The sequence below is a fragment of the Suricata suricatta genome, chromosome 2 (assembly GCF_006229205.1).
Source record: "Suricata suricatta isolate VVHF042 chromosome 2, meerkat_22Aug2017_6uvM2_HiC, whole genome shotgun sequence".
NCBI lineage: Eukaryota > Metazoa > Chordata > Mammalia > Carnivora > Herpestidae > Suricata > Suricata suricatta.
In genome coordinates, this window is record NC_043701.1 from 93,891,302 (window position 1) to 93,904,450 (window position 13,149).

General features: G+C 36.1%; 1 pseudogene; it reads left to right on the forward strand.

Annotated features, from left to right (window-relative positions):
• The first annotated feature begins 1,765 nt into the window (after positions 1–1,765).
• LOC115275349 overlaps positions 1,766–13,149 on the forward strand; it is a 55,212-nt pseudogene continuing 43,828 nt past the window's right edge.

A 13,149-nucleotide genomic window follows, 5' to 3' on the forward strand; every position in this document is an offset into this window, starting at 1 on the left:
AGTTTCCTTTGTCTGTTATGGCATTCAACCAATAACTAGTTGTATTTATCAGTCTGTAGAAAGGAATCTATAATATCTAGTCATTTAAACTTAAAAATAGGGGCACCTGGGTGGCTCAGTCAGCTAAGCAGCTGACTTCGGCTCAGGTCATGATCTTACGGTTCATGAGTTCGAGCCCCGCGTTGGGCTCTGGACTCACAGCTCAGAGCCTGAAGGCTGCTTTGGATTCTGTGTCTCCCTCTGTCTCTGCTCTCCCTTGCTCATGCTCTGTCTCTCTGTGTCTCAAAAGTAAATAAATGTTAAAAAAATAAACTTAAATGGTAGTAATTGGGTCATAATTTGTTTATTTGGTGAAAAGGTCTAAATCAAGCGTAACTACTGAGTTTGTAGCAAATCATATCATTGGCGAGTGCAAATTTCCTCTTAAAAAATAATTTACCCCATTTTATCTGCAATTTTCCTCATATGTTTTCATCCTTCTGAACCATATTAGAATGAGGCATATCCTTCTGTTTGTATTTGTTTTTGTAAAAACTGTATATTGTTATGGGGATTTTTAGTTTATATAATTTGTATCACTATATAGGTCTAATTTTATTCTATTCAGCATTACGTTTTAAGATCTGTTACTTTTTAAATGTCTATTCAATATTTTCCCTGTTGCCACACGGAGGTTTATAGTATGCACATGTACATTTTACCTGTCCTCTTCCCCATGGTGAACTCATAGGTCTCCTATTTCTTATCATTGCAAACACTCTTTGCACACCTTCTCTGGTGTATTGGATCATAAATTTTATTCAGCATATAACAGTGCTGTTAAAACTGGATTTGAGATAATCTAACTTTATGTATGTAACTTTAAAGTCTCATATCCTATGCTTCTCCCTGGGGATTTAAATTAAAGGCCAGAGGAAGAAACCTTTTAGTCCCAAATTAAGGGGCCACTGATTTTCTCACAGACTTACTAATGAAGTGAATCAAGCCATTATAGTGTGGTTTAAATTCTGTGTGAATATCAAGTATTGTTTAAATAGTCATTAAAAAATACTTATGGAAAGAAAAATTCTCCCATGGAAGTGTATGAAAATTGTTGCTATCATTATAAAGTCATTCAAAAGGAACATATTATTTGCTATGCAGTCTATCATAAATTCTGACTTTTCAAAATAATTTGAAGTACTATGAAAGGATTGCCATTTTTCTTCCCTCTAATCTTGAATCTTGGCATCTTTGCCAATTCTTCTGAGCTGAATCGAAGTTATAATCCCCAAATAACACCATCCATCAAAACTTCAGACTAGTGGCTAACATGAATAAGTACCCCTGAACCACTGGTCAACGTTATGTACTTGTAGTTAAAGGCTAATTCAAACTTAAATTTCTAACAGAACATGAATTACTGTCTTCCTGTGAACAATGATTAAACATATTGAATTTCAATACTTCTTAATTTTTTATCTGTTTAGACGTTAAGGAAGTTAAAATTCTTTGAAATCAATTTTGATTTTTAAGAGATTAATTTTAAAATGATTATAATACTAATAATAAAATTAAGGTTTTATTTCCAGCCAAGAATTTGGTATCGTAGATTAAAGGTGGTCACAAATTACTTGACTTTTTTTTTTTTTTCATTGAGCGGTAGAGTCTCATCCCCACTTCTAATCTAAGTGAGCTCTGTGACTCTTTTGATTAGTACAGTATGACAGTGTGACCTTGTGTCTCTTTCCAAGCCTAGCTTTTAAGGAGCTGGTAGTTTCTAATGATGACGTCGTGGAATACTCCTCGTGAGTGCAATCAGCTTCCATGTAAGGAGACTGTGCTCGGAGTGTCTTGCTCTGAGGAAGCTCCGCGGGCCACTGGAGACCCGGATGGATGGTTGGTCCGCCCCTAGCTACCCCAGCCATTTCAGCACAGGCATCAGACACCTGGGGCAAGAAACCTTGAGATAACTCCAGCCCCTCTCTCACGGTAGTCAAATGAGAGACCCCAAAGAAGAACCACCATAACTGAACTCAGACAACTCACAGAACAATGTGAGAGAAAACATTTTTTTAAGTCATTAAGTTTTGGAGGTGACTCATATTCAGTACTAGATAGTAGGAACACTTGATCTCCAAATTGTTACTCAGGCTGATGGGATGTTATGGGTAATTGTATTAAAACCAAATGTGTCAGTGGGGCCATGTGAACTCTCTTCTTACTAAAATAGTTTATTTCTGTCTATGATAGCTGACACAAAAAGCAGGAAATAATAAATAGTTGCTGAATGTTTAAGAATTGGACTGAGTTTGAAACTAATTAGTACAGGGACCTATTGGCCAAAGAATTCCAGAAGGAAATAGAGACAAATGTGTTTCCAACTGCGGATGAATCTGATGTGCCTGAAAATGGTCCTCTTCTTATAATGCTGGAAAGTGCATCTCTTAGGAATTATTTCATCATTCCCCAGAGAACAGTTCATATTTTTCTGTGTGACTGTGTAGACCTGGGAAATTTTTGTTTTGTGAGATTAATCTTTATTCATTTCTCTACCTGGGACTGTGTATATATTATCAGAATATAAGAAAACTTACCATATTTACTTTCATACGTCCTACCTTTGACTCCTGAATCTGTACTTAACAGACCTGTGACCTACCTCGATTACTGAAACTCAGTATTGTACTCTGTGACATGAAGATAATGACAATAATGAGTTTCTAAGTCTTTGTTGTGAAGAGAAAATAGAGAATTCATGAAAAACTCATGGGAATGTCTGGAAGGTATTAGATGCCCGATGCCCAGTGCCGTATTATTAATATTAATTTAATTATCACCATATACATAATAACTATGGAAATGAAAGGTAGCAGCAAGAAAGATTGTTTACAAAGAGAGTAGGTCTTCCGTTTCTCCATTCTTGAGCAAAGGGTCCAGTGGAATCCCAGTCCTTCCCATTCCTATTTGCAATTGTCCTAAAGATTAAAAAAAACATTTTCTTGAGTAAGTAGTAAATATTTGGATGCCAGTGTAAAATGTTCCCTGTGTATTTCTTTCATTTTAAATAGAATGTTTGTATTTTGGAAGAATGTATATACCTTATAGTTTGGACCAGATAGTGGAGGACCTAAGTCTTCAGATGATACTTAAAGAATTTATTGCTTAAGGTTGAACTGAGTATGGTACAGTATAGGTTGAGTTGAGATGACTTTTTCTTCCTGGGGTAGTTGAGATGAAAACAGATATCCAATTCTTTATGATCTGGAGGTTTTGGCTTTTTTTCCCCTGTACCTCTCACACGTTAAGTCTCCCCATTGCTTGCCTTAGAGTCCTCATTTTCTGCATGTGGTTACAGGTATTTGTTGTGCTGCCTCATCTCTGGGAATTTGCATATCTCTTCCTCCTGCCAGGGTCCCCCACTTCTAACCCTTTTTTCTGACTTTGGAAAGTCTGCTCAGATGCACTAACAAGTTAGAGGTCTCCTCCTTTCTTAAAGTTTGTGTGACCACCTAATTTTGCTCAATCTAACCCCTGTCCTACTCTACTGAAAAATGTAGATTCTTGTTCCAGTAGATTATAAGCTCTTTGAGGGAGCTTGTTTTCACTGGTGTATACGTTGCTTGGCATAAAGAAAGAAGGTACTCGGTAAATATTTGTTGAGTTAAGGAATAAAAAGATGCTAAAGTCAGAGGGTCAACTCTGTTGAGGCCGATTAGGAGAAAAAGAGCATGCTGCCACAAAAATTACAAACTGGCTTCAGCCCTGTCTTGTTCAGCTACCTTTTGGAGCTAGTTGAGGTTTAAAAAATTTTTTCTTCCCCTTTAGTTTGCTTTTGTGTTTCCATATATATCTAGTTTATATCATATTTTACATTCCCTCTTTGTTAAAACATTAATCTGTTTTTATATTTTAACCCAAAAGATTGAATTTTTTTTGCAGTAATAGTGGTGGCCTTTGGATTGCCGTTGCAAACGTGGATGTTCCCTTAACACACATTAAGACCTTATCACACTCTATAGTATTCCAAAAAGGGAGGTGAACTGTTTTCAAAGGTAATAAATAGTTTTAACAACAAAGGATGTAAACACCTCATGAAACAAAAAGTCTCTAGTTGTATGAATGACTTGTGGCTAAACATTTCAACAGGATCAGCCTTTGTTTCTTTGATCTTTAGGTTTTTTACTTTTGAATGTCCACACCTGGCAAATGCAGTAAAATACACAGCATCTGGATTACAGAATGCAAATAACATCCATTCAGGCAAACCTTTAAGAACGGCAGCCTTGGTATCTGCATCATTCACTGGAAGTAAATTGACTTGGCCTGCAATAGGGACTTTATATAATTTTATATGATTTTCAACTTTAACTTTTTTTGGGAGGATAGACCAATTATGCCTTCCTCTTTGGTACTGAATAGGTCTTTTTACTATTCTCAGTCTCATTTTGATATGAACAATATTAATCTAGTATTTAATAATAGCAAGCTTTGCTTCTTAAATGTACCTTTTTTGCTTTGCTTTAAACAGACTTCTGAAATGTGGGAGAGAATCATTCACTGGCAAGATAATTAGGAATTTCCTTTATATTATGTATTGGCTTTAAGGTTTCGGTACCTTGGAAAAATGTAAAAATTTGAAACAAGGTTTTTTTCCAATTATACCTCCTTTTTATCAAAATTTTATGGAAGTAGGGTTAGGAAATGTGCAGGGATTGGCAAAAAGTAGAGGAAGACAACTATTAATTACTGTGTATAATTGGGTAGTATGCCTTGGGGGGAAATGTTTCTGGGACAAGTTTTATGTTAAATAGACAACCGTATGACTTAGTGCTCCAAGAAAAGTTGTATATTGTGTTCGCTGTAAGTGGATTGTTAAACTTGCTTTTAGATATAATAAAATTGATTCTAGGTTACTTAAGCAATTTATAATAATTTTAAGGTCTTTTTACTGAAAGCAATTTGGTTATTGTGTATTTATGTGGGGCTAATGCAACTGGGTTATGATTTTTAATTTCTATTATAACCTGGTCATTGTTTATAGAAGGTATACTAAAGATATGTTATATTCAAAGTGTATGAAATTATATACAATTAATATCTATTCATTCAGACAGTGCTTTAGTTCTTTTTCCTATCCCTATCCATCTAAATATCCAGATGTTTGGTGTTACATGTGATTGTATGAAAGCTCTGATCTGAAATCCTATGGCTTACTGGATTACCCTTTACCCACATGGTTTAAATTAATAATAAAAAAATGAAGCAGGGCAATCTTGCAACAAAAGAACAAGACTTTATTGTATAACAGAATTGCAGATGTGGAAAGGTGCTCATAATAGAGACAGAATATTTCTGTTTCATAGAGCATCTGGAATGCCACACGATCTCTAAGTTATCAGGAGCTAATGTTAGACAGCCTTGGTTTGTGATTAATTTAATATTCAGAGAAACTTTTTTTAAAGCTTTATGCCATTCATCATCATAATGTCATTTTTGCAATCCTAAAATGATTTACAAAGTCAACTCTCCCCCCTAATTTCTAAAACAATATTAAGACATCAAAAAGTTTCAGATAGAAACTTCAAAGGGCAGCCAAATCAGAGATTTCTGGCTAAGACAGTTTAGATCATTTAATATCCTCTGGTTTCCCTAGGATTAAATTACAGCTTATAGAATTCTTGGAATCTAGCTGAGGAAGTATTATATAATACTGCATGGCAATTTGGGGGAGCCTGGCAAAAGACTGTGCAGAAAAGGGGATGCCATCTTTTCAACTTATCAACCTTTCAATGAGTTCTTGTGAAATGCTAGAGGTAAGAGAAGTTACCCCAGTCTGAATACGAAGCTCTATAACCGAAGACATGTTTGTGCGTAAGCTCAGGATGACATTCATGTGGCGACACTTAATTTCTTCTTTGTTGAGCTGTCACATTACAGTGGAGCATAGGTTCAAGGAGTGAAATTATGAATCATGGATATCTGAGGCACGAACTGATAACAGGAATTCATTCTGGCACAGCCACAGAGACAGTGTTTCCAGTCACTGTGGTTTCCTAGGGACAGCAGGGACTGCCGGTTGCTTGTGTAGTGCCGCGATGAGGCGTGCCAGGATCACACCACACGTCATTCCGGCTGTAGGAACGAGCCTGTATGTAACCACTGAGTCTCTCTGAGGAAATTTAGCTTTATCCAAAAGAACCACATTCAGCTTGAAGTTGAGCTGGTAAAGGAGAAGTTCTGTGAAACAAATGTTAGTGCTCTGACTAAACCAAAATACAAGTGATTGTTACAGGAAATGACCTGTTACAAAGGACTTTCCATCCCAAACACACACATGTGGCCAGAAAGATGAGCGTGTTGTACATTGTGATGTGCATAAAAGCAAGCTCGATCACTGTCAGGATAATATTTTTAAAGAAGATTTTGGCACCTTGGACTACACTGTTGGCCTGATAGTAGATTTGTTTCAATGCCTTGGCAACAAATCATACAAACAAAATGCGCTGAAGTTTCCATAATTGAGAGAGGGAAGCAGTAACAGCAAGAGATAGAAGTTAGAGAACAATATTTACAGAAGATTACTTTTCACAATTTTAAATTGGATTTAAAAATATAAATGTGTACTTGTGATTCCTAACTTCACTGTTTTGTCCATGTGCACAAGATCATCACTGCCCTTAAGCCACAAGAGTGGGATTTAAGTGCGAGATCTGCTTAAGCATTTAATGCATTGAAACCAGAGTCCTAGGAAACCAGAGTTCACTTTGTAGATATATTTCAATTTAGCATAACTAAATAGATCCAAACCCTTATTAGTTCAAGCTGCATTTTATACTGTTCCTAGCATGTGTAGATCTTTCCAGTGTATTTTATTTGCACGTGACATTCTAAATTCAAATAATGTATTCTATCAATGTGGTTACTCTCATTGTTTTTAAAGGGTGAAGAACAAAACTCTATTTGCTTAAGCAAAAAGTCTTGCACACTTCCCTTGATGTCATATTTTTGCATCCATTGTCTTCCTTGGATTCTGCTAGGTAGTTACTTAGAATTTCTTTGTGTGTTATACGTCTAAAATAAAGCAAACTGTAACAACACATTCAAAATTGCAATAGCCATGACCATTATGTCAGTATTACTTAACACATTCATTGCATAATTATTTGTTTGTCTATGCTCATTAAATTTTTTTAATGTTTATTTTTGAGAGAGAGAGAGAGAGAGTGAGTGAGCAAGCAGGGGCAGAGAGGGAGAGAGGGAAACACAGAATCCAAAGCAGGCTCTAGGCTCTGAGCTGTCAGCACAGAGCCTGATGCAGGGCTCGAACTCACGAACCATGAGATAATGACCTGAGCCACAGTCAGACGCTTAATCAGCTGAGCCACCTAGGCTCCCCTGCCTATCCTCATTTTTTAAAGAAAAGTTTATTTATTTATTTTTGAGAGAGAGATTACAAGCAGGGGAAGGACAAAGAGAGGGGGAGAGACAGAACCCAAAAGCAGACTTCAGTCTCTGAGCTGTTAGCACAGAGCCTGACATGGGGCTCCAACTCAGAAACTGTGAGATCATGACTTGAGCCAAAGCCTGCCACTTAACCAACTGAGCCACCCAGGAGCCCCTATCTATCTTCATTTTAAACATAAATGAAAGTTGATAAAGAGGGAGTAGGTAAAGGATAAATGCACAAATAAAATTACAAAGCAGTGTAGAGACACACACAATATCCAAATAGGTTTAAAAGACCCAGTGCAGGAGACGTGGCTACTGAGCTATGTGTTGTGCTTTGGCTAAAAACATTAAAATTAGGATAATAAATAATGGTGGACTGGAAAGAAGAGTGCATTTGAATTGCATGTGGCTTCAGGGAGTTCATAAATGATACAGTGTTATCCTTTTGCCTTTAGGTTGATAATCCTTCCAACACTTTTTAATGTATCTGCCAGGACCTGGATTATTTAATTTTATTTAAAAAATTCATGTTACTCTCTGTTGAGGCCACACAGTAATGGTCAGTGGGAACCAAGCAGGTAGAGAAAAAGGTAAATGTGTCCTACTTGGGATTATATATTTTTAAACAAGATTTTGGAAATCTTGGATTTGGAAAGACTCTTCCTTTCTAAAAGCTTCAGTTGGCACCTCAGTGCTATCCACTCACTGCTATGAGTTCTCTCTAGGTGTAGCTAACTCCTCACCCGCTTAGTAAGAAAACAAAAATTCTGTTTTTCTACTACTAAAAAAATATAGTAGAAAAAGTGAAAGGCAAATATAAAATTTTAATATTAAGTAATTCATTTCAGGTATCTTCCAATCATAGGAATTAAATTAAATCATGCAGTCATATAATTTTCTGCCTGGATATAGAGACCACATGGTAAGACACACATTCCTTTCTTTGAAAATCAAAAACTGTGGAGCATGTGGTATGCTATGGGATCCTAGATATCCAGAGGGGAAGAACAAGGCTTCGTTTTTTCCTTTATTCTATCAGTTCTCACTTTGTCAGTTTTTTCTTCTAAAGAATGGCTCTCGTGCAAAACTGAGGGACATTAGAGCACAGGCTGTGTATGAACCATTCCATCTCCCACCATCTGATTTTTAAAAACATCTCATATATGTTGTTAAAGCAAAAACACAGAAAAAAAAATAATTCCAGTGATTACATTAAGGTGGTTTTGAAGGCACGGCTCTAAGTCCTCTGCACTTACACACGTCCCCATAGACATATGTCATCGGTTGTCTGAATTCCATCTAGATTATGTTTCTGAGAACCGAACATTCACTGACAAGAACATGTGTGCTAAATGCAAATATTTGATTTAAAGGTAGGATTTAGCAGGATTTGCTGTGTCTATTATGCAGGAGATTGCCGTAGCCTTATTACTTGCAAGATGGTTTGGGGGCATACCTTTTAAAAATCAATCAGGAGCCTTTTGATAAAGGACCTAGGTAATGTCAGCTGTTTTTCAGATATTCAGTGGGTTCATGTATTTGCTGGAAATCACTTGGACACTATGAATTACGTGGTCTCTATAAGACTACTTTTTACCAATGAGAATTGTGCTATTTTAAAAATAAATAATAGTACTTTATGCACAAGAAAGAACTATGGTGATGTGAAATGTGGAAAGACCATAGCAGAGAATTACCTTTCAGACTAGATAGAGCTCTTTGTAATTCTTCATCATATACTAATTCCAAAGTAAATGTTTAGCTCTAACGAGATGGTTTTCGGTTTTTCAAGTGGCAAAAATGAAATTTCTTTGTACCTTTGTACCTATGTTTGGTTAAACATAAGTTTGGAGAGATATATATGGATTAATACAAATGACTCAGAAGCTAGGAAATCTCTCTAAAAATAAAATAAACAAATCTAAAGAGGCTAGAAAAGTTTAGGCATGCTTAGACTCCCTAGTCACTGTTCACTAAAGAAAATACAGGTATTGGTGTATCAGTTCCCTCCAAAGACATGTGCTATCCAGGATGACCTAACTTTGAAGACCTTTCCTTCATAGTTAGTTACTGATGTCTGGCTTCTTGTCTTGTGTTGGGCAATGGCAGAGGCTGGTCTGGATCCTGTCCTTTTTCTGCGAAGAAGCCGAGAAACACTGCACTATACTCTTTTTCTGACTAACCAGAAAACTTTATTAAATACTAAAAGAAACATTAAAATTCAATTTTAAATTTTGTTTTAATAGTACAAGGGTCCTAAGAAAGATACTAACAGTCTAGCTTCTCAGATGATCTTAGACAACTCAACACTGATGGAATTGCCTTTAAGCACAGGTTTGTTGATGTTGATAGTCTTTTCCCCTCTTTTAGAACTTTCATCTGGCCTTTCTTTGTGATCAGGTCTTCTACTTCTTAAGAGTCATTGTCTTCCTTCTTTTCCAGGTGGCTTAGTGGTCAGTGATTACTTCAAGAAAGCATCATGGGTATCTGCATGTGTAATGTCTAGAAAATGCTTTAAGGATTTCATGAATCAGAACAGTGGAATTTTAACTTTCTTCTTTGACATATTGAAGAGTTTCTGCATAGAATTTATATTTCTTTAAAGTCAAATCTTCTAGCCATCAAAAGCCCTAGTGCTCACTGGCAATGGTTTTTGAAGACCAAATTTCTATTTTAATTAAACACTCGCTTGGAAACCTTGGAATTTTTGTTTTTGTTTTACGTCAGTCTTTGTTTAGAATCATTTGGAATGGTGATATGTGGGTAAGCGGCATTGTATGCTAATGTATTTAGTGTTTTACTCTCCATCTATTTTGTGTAGTCAAATTTGTATGCACATGTGCATACATATAATAAATATACATCTGGAGTTTTTTCCCATTTTGTCAAAAATACATTTTCAAAGCATGTTTTTCATTGGACAGCCTAACTGCCTTTGGGTCCACTAGACAGTGCTTCTGATAGGTTGTTCAAGTTTTTGATAAAGTTGAAAAACAGAAAGTAGTTGAATAAAGATAACAGTGCTAAGCTGTGTTCCAGGAGTGTTTTTGCTAAGGAGAAATGAAAAGTAGAATCTGGTAGGGCAGAGTAATGTGATAAGTAGGTGTTCCATAGATGGCAAACTGTTGCTAAGGAGGAATTGTGACTTAGGATAGAGAGTTAAAAGGAGGTGGACAAGAATCCCCGTGTTTATCCTTGTAGGTACCATTTACTCTCTGTCCCTCTCCTGGTTGATTTACAAATATTGATTTAATGCTTCCTGTGTTTTAGGCATTGTACTCTGCTCTCTGGTCACCCTCTCACTTCTTCCTTCATAAACGGTTTAATTTGTGGCTAAGTCACCCTCTTGCCTTTCTATTTGATTTTTCTTGTTCTCATTTTGTTAACCTCAACGTGGTACCTACTGCTTTTGTAGTTTCACTCTATGTGCTCTATGGTGGTCATTAAAAAATTATGCAGAAAACTTTGTGCAGTGGCATGAGAACAGATAATCAAGTCTCTTTACAGCACTTTGGAGATTAGGAAGGTTGCCTTCAAGGTAGATCTGACAAACAATAAATTTGTAGTTTCAGATAAAGTGACAAATGAGATATAGTGGCAAAAGCCACTGACTTGGAAACCAGGGTTCCTGGCTATACAGAATTAGTTATTACCACTGTGTGGTATTGAAAAGGTATGTAATATTTCCTAGCCTTATTTCCATCCTATATAGAATGAAAGGGTTTAGTTATTTGGTTACTCGAGTCCCTTCCATTATAAAATTAGGTCTATTATTTCAAGAGTACATACAACCTTAATTAGGGAATTGAACACGTGTTACCTGTTCACTTGGTGGATCAAGAACATACCTAAATTAATTTGTAAAAGGTGAATTAATATTATTAGACACGATTCGCTGTTATCTGTTTAATTAATTTTTTAGAATCTGGGAATCACCAGGCAGTGTAACTACTGAAGATTTTAGGACTCATTAGCAAAATGCACATTTATTTTTGAACACCATGAAGAAAAGCATGTAACCATCCTCATTATTATATCTCAGTCTCTATGAGAAATAAGCTTTCCTGAAGTCAGTTAAGCTTACTTCCGTGTTTAGGCTTTCTTAAAAGATAAGGAGACTTACATGTCAATTTCTCTTACACAACAATCATTTATTGTTATTGATAGCCTTCTTCACATTCCACGAAGTCACACCTCTGGCTCTCTCTTCTCTAAAATAAATAATATTTTTTTAAAAAATTGTATATGCCAACTTAAGGGATTTTCACTGAAGCTAAATGATCCAAAATGAATGTTTTGAGTAATTGTTACTTGGTGAACTTCACTGTATCACAGGGCATAAAACAGAAATATGATCTCCTTAATCTTGATTCTATTTTCTACATGTTCCATAACTTCCTCCATCAATACAACCAAAGCAGCTGAAAGTTAGAAAACTGTGGTACTTGTCTTCAAATCCCTTTGCACTTAGGTAGTGGGTGTGAAAACAGAAATGTAAGAAACAGAACATGTGTGATATATGAATCAAAGTGTAGAGGCTGTTTGGTGTGAAACAATGTGATCCTTGTAGCTCCTGCTAATGCATCATTCAGCAAATGCTTGAAGAAGACAGAATTTTCAATGGCAAAAACAGTCTCCTGGAAATAGACCCTTCTTTCAGTCCCTTGCATGAAACTTTATTGGATGAAAACAAAGAAATATCTTTATCTTACAAACTTAAAATAGGTGTCTGTAATTGGATACATACCAATTACGTGGAAATAAATTTGTTCACATCATTATCTGTTTTCTGCAAAACTAGTTGCCCTCCATTTCAGTTAAAATTTTTAACGAGTCGAGGTATCACATGTAATGCAGAAACAAACAAATGTGGCTAAGGTATAGTTTTTAAAGGGTGGAACTTAACTGGCTTTCCTGATCTTGGACCCCAAAATATGATTGTAGTAATTAGATAGAATTCACACAGCCCCAGACATCTGAGTATAAATACTTAGAAACATCCTTTAATCTAGAACTTCATGAAGGTGATATGCATGATCTTTGAGAATGACTGAATTATAGTAAGAACAGTACAGATTTCTATTCAGTTAATCTAAATATTATTATATAACAACTTACAGGAGAAATACTGTAAACCTCAAGTCATTTTATTCAGGAACTGGTGAAAATGGATATGGGTAAGAGAGAGTATGGATAAGAGAATTGTTCAGTTCTGGTCTTACACAGGTTATTCTGATCTTCTGTGTGTTCCCAATTTTGCCTATCTCATGTGCTTGTGTGCCCTTTTCCTTTTGTCAGTGACCCTCTTTCTACTTGTAGACAATACTTTATCTGTGCTACTGCAACTGCTCTAAGATCTCTCAAGAGGGATCAATACTAAGGAAGTTTTAATTTTTCCCCTTCATAAGCCCTTCAGATTATCTTATGATTTACTATTACTTGGGCACTGACTTCCCTCATTTATTCAGTACTGCAGGTCAACTTCTAACTGGACAGTCTGTTCTGTGATCGTATACCTCTGCCGTGATTAGAAAGTGTGAGGGATGAGAATGTTTTACTTCTCCCGATTCATGAGTGGGGCCACAGTTGAAAATGCATCGTTCTGTGGATGGCTTCATGACACAAACTATGTAATTCAGTGAAACGAGCCCAAACTCTGTGTTGTCCACATCATCATCCTCCACCTCCAGAATTTCAGAAGTGTTTCTACACGTGGGT